Source organism: Cherax quadricarinatus, chromosome 16, assembly GCF_038502225.1.
Source record: "Cherax quadricarinatus isolate ZL_2023a chromosome 16, ASM3850222v1, whole genome shotgun sequence".
Taxonomy (NCBI): domain Eukaryota; kingdom Metazoa; phylum Arthropoda; class Malacostraca; order Decapoda; family Parastacidae; genus Cherax; species Cherax quadricarinatus.
This window is the reverse complement of record NC_091307.1, coordinates 33,315,246-33,322,592: the sequence shown is the minus strand read 5'-3', so window position 1 is coordinate 33,322,592 and position 7,347 is coordinate 33,315,246.

Here is a 7,347-nt window from a genome sequence, read left to right as displayed (position 1 = left end):
ACACAGACGCAAATGGATTTTGAAAACATGCAATTGTATTAAGTGTTATAACCTGCATGAACTGCATCACTGTAGACAACAATAGCATTTCACCCATCCATGGAAGATGTATTCATTTAATATCACATACTCGCAGGCCCGATTTAGACCTTGGGGAGCCCTGGGCACTTTAGGTTTGGCAGGCCCCCAGCATGGAAATTAAATGGAATTACAAATAAGAAATGAACTAAAATGAATGATAAACAGCAGTTTTCGAAAAAAAATATGTTAGGTTTCGACGAAGATGTCTGATTTTATTTTTCTCAGTTTTATTGACTTTAAGAATAACCTTGACTATAATTCTCAGTTTGTAATGTCCATCTACACTATATAACAATTACCGATGTGTATGGATATATATGTTTGGTGTCACGCTTTCGGTATCTATCTACACATATTTTTTATATAATAATTTGTTAATGGGCCGACCGACCGACCAACCGACCGAACAACCAACTAGACAATTAAGTTAAAATATTGTAATTTGTAAAAGGAAGAAACCAAAACCGTCTAACTTCAAGAAAGAAATTGATTCAATCCCTCTTTCTGTAAAAAAAAAAAAAAAATAACCCTGTTAAGAGAGGGCAGCTTACAACGGCCAAGAAAGGGTTCTTCACCTGTTTTTTACTTTTTAGTTAATTTACTTTTGATCATAAAGAACGCTTCAAATATTAAGTCTCTTATGGTCGTAATGAGTTATTGGTGCAAATATTGATTGTTGACACACACACACACACACACACACACACACACACACACACAACACACACACACACACACACACACACACACACACACACACCTCTCTAATCGACATGTGCCTAGGACAAAATGGTAACTAACACACACACACACACACACACACACACACACACACACACACACACACACACACACACACACACACACGCACACACAACATTTACAGGGATAAAAATGTACCAAAGGAGATAAGACAGCATCAGAAGAGAACTTTATACCGATGAAAAAAATTTGTACTGACGAAAAAAATTATGCAGATGAAAAGAAATTGTATAATAATTATTTCATAGAGCATATAATTGTAACCACGAACGAGTGGTATTGATCAATAACAACACTGCACTTGCCAAGGATTCGAACCCATGTTGTACTGGCCCGCCATTGTGAACGAGAACCACATGACGCCTTAACCCACAGGACTACCCAATCCTACAAGAACCAAGCACCCAGCCAAGTGGTCCTGTGGGTTAAGGCATCATGTGGTTCTCGCTCACAATGGCGGGCCAGTACAACATGGGTTCGAATCCTTGGCTAGCGCAGTGTTGTTATTGTTCATAGGGAATGTATAAAATATAAAAAGTAAGAAGAAAAAGTATATGCTGCCTAGCTAAGATAACACAAATCTCAAAATTAAATTTCTCTATAAAATTTGACGACAAATAGGTTATCAAATTATAAAAAATATTGAATTTTAATTTGATCACAATTTCTAAAAATTCTCTAAAATAGTTAAGTATGATTTACTGAATAAATCAGGTGACTTTCTAGTAGTGATATTAATTACCGGTTTTCAGATAAGTTGTGCTGCTATTATTTTTAGATTGTGGACATGACTGCAAAGTTTTTCTTTTCGTATACTGCTATATAAGATGTTATTGTATTCACACTAAATAAAATAAATACATAAATACATATTTACACTTTACATACATATTCACCCTAATACATACATAAATACATTTTCGAAGTCAGACTGGGATAAGTAAATTTCTTGCATAATCTTTCCAGTCTGCAACAAATCACCAAATTTACATATCAAACAATACATAAGTAACTGGAATTAGCAAACCATACATCACATTTATGCATCACATGATCTCACTGCAGTATTTATAGAAAGTCTTTCTACATTTAGCATCTGCCCAATCTTTAACTAAATCGTCAAACTGTATTTTCTTGAGGACACTTCTCTCAACATACAATAGGCACAGATCACTTAGTCTTTCATGAGTCATTGTCGTTCTCAGATAATTCTTTATCAGTGCCATTTTGCTGAACGACCTTTCTCCCGAAAAACTAGTAACCATCATGTTCAAATATATTCTAAGGGCTACTTTAACACCTGGAAAGGTATCAGCAAGCCCTTCATCATGTAGTAAAACTGCCTGTTGACATGGAGTGAGACATGACCTGAGCTTGGCAAAGGCTGCAAACTGGACAATTCTCTCAGACACATTACTGAAGTCTTGAGGGTAAACACTGCTAAGTTTCTTAGCCTCATTTTTCTCTCTGCATCATGTAGACTGCATAAGTTGGCTATTACACTGAACCTGTCATACACTGCTTGGTATGCTACCCAGAGTTGTTGTAAGGCAACACACAACTGATCTAAAATGACACTGAAAGTTTCACATCTGAATTTTTCTCTCGGAGACAAAACTTCCTCTGAGACTGATGTTGGGTATGCATCATATTGCTTGTTTCTCTTTTTATGTCTGCTTGTAGTTGATTTGTAGTCTGTGTTGCCACAGATGTTCCTAGCATCCAGTTCCAGCTGTTCATACCTATCTCGAGTTGATTTCAGACACCTTTCCAGAGAATCAGTTAAATCCACCACCTTTTACAGGTCAACATCAACACCTTAGGAAGCTTTGCTTGTACTGTTGAACGTATAAGGATTATGTTCCAGTTGTTAGCCATCAGAGCAGTTTCAAGACAATCCATTTTCTGTACAAGGGCTCCAGTAGCATCTGCTCTTGCTGACCAACGAGTGCTTGAAAGAGACTTCACAGTTAGTGCTCTGTTCTTTCCATCCAAAGACTTCATTAGATTTGCCCATCTACGTGTTGACGCAGAAAAAAAGTGTATAAGGTCTGTATAAAGACAGAATAACTAACAGCAAGAGCCAGCAGCCTGTCCTACAAGATTCAGTGAATGAGCGGCACAGGGAATAAAAACTGCTGCTGAGTTCTTATTTTTAAGTCTGGTCTGCGTTCCTGTGCAGCAGCCGGACATATTACTGGCAATGTCGTAGGACTGACTTCTGCAGTCTTCAAAATTAATACCTTATTTTTCTAGAAATTCTAGCAGAGATGCAGACAGCACTTCAGCCTTGTGAGAGCCAGTCTGCAGGAAAGCTAAAAATCTTTCTAGCAGCTTTCCAGAAACGACATATCGCACAATCACTGTTAGCTGGTCAACATGAGCCAGGTCTGGTGTTGAATCAACTGAAACTGGGAAGTACTTTGCAGTTTTAAGCTCTGTCACAATATAATTCCTAACATATTTCGTCATCAGCAGAACAATTTCTTCGTAGATTGTTGGTGATAAATATGACTGCTTACCACTTCTAGGATTGCCAGGTTCTTTAACGTGTCCCATCAGAAATGGATCAAATTGTGCAATAAGTTCCATGGTTTCTAAAAAGTTTCCATTACGCTTAGATGCTATGATCTCTTCACTACCCATAAATGCTAAAAAGACTGTCACTGCCACAACACGGCGCAATACCAGCATTTCTTGTTTTCATGCACTTGTTTCTCCAACTTTCTATCATCATGAGAGGAGTCCTTACATCTTCGATGTAAGGACTCCTCTCATGTTGATAGAGAGTTGGACTCATTAAAACCATCCTTGCTGGAAAACCTGTCACATCCGAGTACAAGCAATAACCAGCACCCTCTGATGGGCTGTACAGGAGCCACTTTCTCAAACGCTGTTAATCATTGTCGTAATAGAGAAAAACATGGAATTCTTGAAATGACGACAAAGCCTGTCCAGCTTGCCCTGACCTGATTAATAATAGCATCGAGATTGTGGATACGAGTCGGAATCATTTTTGTTTTGACATATTGAGGCAGTTGATCGATAGGACACATGCTTTTCTCTGGCTGGAAACCACATGGTTGGGTCTGAATCACATGGTGGCGCTTCACTGTCCATGTCTACAGAAGTATCTGTAGAATGTGGTTGTGGTGATTCATCACCTTTACAATCTTGATTTGGTGTGTTCTTTTTATTTTCTGCAGATTTATTTCGGAATGTGGGTGAATCCTCAGAAGAAACATTTAGTAGTGGTACTGGTTCTTCATTAGTACATAGCTTCTATGTTTTTTCACTACGGAAACAGAAAAATTCTGTGAGGCAATTTTGTCTTTGTTAAGACCGTAGCATTTCTTTCACTTGATTCTTTAGAAATCTTTCTTTACTGAGCTCCTGACGACTGATTTTTCCGTGGCATATTTGGTCTTCTGAAAAAACAAATATTCAATTTTTTTGACATTTAATGACAGTGTAGTTAATGACACACCTATATATATATATATATATATATATATATATATATATATATATATATATATATATATATATATATATATATATATATAGTTTTTTTTTTGACAAATCGGCCGTCTCCCACCGAGGCAAGGTGACCCAAAAAGAAAGAAAATCCCCAAAAAAGAAAATACTTTCATCATTAAACACTTTCACCTCACTCACACACAAACACTGTTTTTGCAGAGGTGCTCAGAACACAACAGTTTAGAAGCATATACGTATGAAGATACACAACATATCCCTCCAAACTGCTATTAATCCGAACCTCTCCTTTAGAGTGCAGGCACTGTACTTCCCATTTCCAGGACTCAAGTCCGGCTATATAAAAATAACCGGTTTCCCTGAATCCCTTCACTAAATATTACCCTGCTCACACTCCAACAGATCGTCAGGTCCCCAATACCATTCGTCTCCATTCACTCCTATCGAACACTCTCATGCACGCCTGCTGGAAGTCCAAGCCCCTCGCCCACAAAACCTCCCTTACCTCTTCCTTCCAACCTTTTCGAGGACGAACCCTACTCCGCCTTCTTTTCCCTACAGGTTTATACGCTCTCCATGTCATTCTACTTTCATCCATTCTCTCTAAATGACCAAACCACCTCAACAACTTCTCTTCAGCCCTCTCACTAATACTTTTATTAACTCCACACCTCCTAATTTCCACACTCCAAATTTTCTGCATAATATTTACACCACACATTACCCTTAGACAGGACATCTCCACTGCCTCCAACCGCCTCCTCGCTGCTGCATTCACAACCCAAGCTTCACACGCATATAAGAGTGTTGGTACTTCCATACTTTCATACATTCCCTTCTTTGCCTCCATAGATAACGTTTTTTGTCTCCACATATACCTCAACACACCACTCGCCTTTTTTCCCTCATCAGTTCTATGATTAACCTCATCCTTCATAAATCCATCTGCCGACACGTCAACTCCCAAGTATCTGAAAACATTCACTTCTTCCATACTCCTCCTCCCCAATTTGATATCCAATTTTTCTTTATCTAAATCATTTCATACCCTCATCACCTTATTCTTTCCTATGTTCACTTTCAACTTTCTACATTTACACACACACCCAAACTCATCCACTAACCTTTGCAATTTTTCTTTAGAATCTCCCATAAGCACAGTATCATCAGCAAAAAGCAACTGTGTCAATTCCCATTTTGTATTTAATTCCCCATAATTTAATCCCACCCCTCTCCAGAACACCCTAGCATTTACTTCTTTTACAACCCCATCTATAAATATATTAAACAACCATGGTGGCATTACACATCCCTGTCTAAGACCTACTTTTACTGGGAAGTAGTCTCCCTCTCTTCTACACACCCTAACCTGAGCCTCACTATCCTCATAAAAACTCTTTACAGCATTTAGTAACGTACCACCTATTCCATATACTTGCAACATCTGCCACATTGCTTCCTTATCCACTCTATCATATGCCTTTTCTAAATCCATAAATGCAATAAAAACTTCCCTACCTTTATCTAAATGCTGTTCACACATATGCTTCAATGTACACACTTGATCTACACATCCCCTACCCACTCTGAAACCTTGCTCATCCACAATCCTACATTCTGTCTTACCTCTAATTCTTTCAATCATAACCCTACCGTACACTTTTCCTGGTATATTTAGTAAACTTATTCTATAATTTTTACAATCTCTTTTGTCCCCCTTCCCTTTATATAAAGGGACTATACATGCTCTCTGCCAATCCCTAGGTACATTCCCCTCTTTCATACATTTATTAAACAAAAATACCAACCACTCCAACACTATATCCCCCCCTGCTTTTAGCATTTCTGTCATGATCCCGTCAGTTCCAGCTGCTTTACCCCATTTCATTCTATGTAATGCCTCACGCACCTCCCCCACACTCACATCCTGTTCTTCACTCCTAAAAGATGGCATACCTCCCTGGCCAGTGCATGAAATTACCGCTTCCCTTTCTTCGTCGACATTTAAAAGTTCCTCAAAATATTCTCGCCATCTACCCAAAACCTCCATCTCCCCATCTACTAACTCCCCTACTCTGTTTTTAACTGACAAATCCATTCGCTGTCTAGGCTTTTTTAACTTGTTTAACTCCAAAAAATTTTCTTATTTTCATTAAAATTTCTTGACAGTGCCTCTCCCACTCTATCATCTGCTCTCCTTTTGCACTCTCTCACCACTCTCTTCACCTTTCTTTAACTCTCCATATACTCGACTCTTCTTATAACACTTCTGCTTTGTAAAAACCTCTCACAAGCTAACTTTTTCTCTTTTATCACACCCTTTACTTCTTCATTCCACCAATTACTCCTCTTTCCTCCTGCACCCACCCTCCTATAACCACAAACTTCTGCCCCATATTCTAATACTGCATTTTTAAAACTATTCCAACCTCCTTCAACCCCCCATCCCCCACTACTCATACTTACACCAGCCCACCTTTCTGCCAATAGTTGCTTATATCTCACTCGAACTTCCTCCTCCGTTAGTTTATACACTTTTACCTCCCTCTTGCTTGTTGTTGCCATTTTCCTCTTTTCCCATCTACCTCTTACTCTAACTGTAGCTATATATATATATATATATATATATATATATATATATATATATATATATATATATATATATATATATATATATATATATATATATGGAACAGAATTCTTCCTCCGTAAGCCATGCGTGTTGTAAGAGGCGACTAAAATGCCGGGAGCAAGGGGCTAGTAACCTCTTCTCCTGTATATATTACTAAATGTAAAAGGAGAAACTTTCGTTTTTCCTTTTGGGCCACCCCGCCTCGGTGGGATACGGCTGGTGTGTTGAAAGATATATATATATATATATATATATATATATATATATATATATATATATATATATAAATATTTTGTGGATGTGTATGCATGTGTAAGATATAATTGCAAAACGATGATATATCGCAAACCTTTGTGGGCAACACGCAGATCTCA